The following is a 668-nucleotide window of genomic DNA, read 5'->3' as shown; positions in this document are numbered from 1 at the left end:
GGGGGGGGGGGGGGTCAGTTGACAGGTTTCAAATTATATCATGTTCAAAACTGTATCACTTGTTCATTATATTATGTTCAAATTATAGCACTTGTTCATTATAAGGAACATTATAGTCGTAAACTTGCTGTTATATGTCATACAGTCAGACAGTTTTTGTGCAGAAGTGACTAAACTCGTGGCCTGATGTGTGTCGGTGGGGAAAATGGAGATGAGTGTCTCTGTCAGTTGATTTGAGGCCAGCTGTGCTCGACAGCTGTACACAGCTGCTTAATGGCTGCAGGCTGTCAGGCTGTCATCTTCGCGCTCAGACATGTGGCGACGACTTTTAATTGTTCACTGTCTCGCAGGATTTTGACTGCAGTTACATCAGATGAACACACGGGGGCGGCCGAGCTCCATTATTCACCAGAACGAGAGGCAATCTATAGGTAAGTTTGAGCAGCTCTTTGACACTTGGCCAGTCATTATATATTATATTATATTATATTATATTAATATAGTATAATAAAATAATAAATTATTTTAATAATAACAACACATTATTTATTACTATCCGTTATTGTTGTCTTTAAGTGATTATTTATATACTTATATAATTATATCATCTATACAATTTAAAAAACTATATAATTACATTTATTCATTACATTTATGTTTATTTTTTA

The 668-nt window shown here is 35.0% G+C and overlaps 1 long non-coding RNA gene across 3 annotated transcripts in view; it reads left to right on the top strand.

The window, feature by feature from the left end:
* The window catches only part of LOC107758792 (uncharacterized), a 79,369-nt gene that overhangs the window by 548 nt on the left and 78,153 nt on the right, over window positions 1–668 (top strand). For all 3 annotated transcript variants that reach the window (XR_001642056.1, XR_001642058.1, XR_001642057.1), the window contains exon 2: window positions 351–431. This is a non-coding gene — a long non-coding RNA (uncharacterized LOC107758792). The remainder of the gene's footprint in view (window positions 1–350; window positions 432–668) is intronic.

The sequence above is a fragment of the Sinocyclocheilus rhinocerous genome, unplaced genomic scaffold, assembly GCF_001515625.1.
Source record: "Sinocyclocheilus rhinocerous isolate Xijiao unplaced genomic scaffold, SAMN03320098_v1.1 scaffold1496, whole genome shotgun sequence".
Lineage (NCBI taxonomy): Eukaryota > Metazoa > Chordata > Actinopteri > Cypriniformes > Cyprinidae > Sinocyclocheilus > Sinocyclocheilus rhinocerous.
The sequence above is the reverse complement of the archived record's forward strand: the minus strand, read 5'-3'. Positions and strand labels throughout refer to the sequence as shown.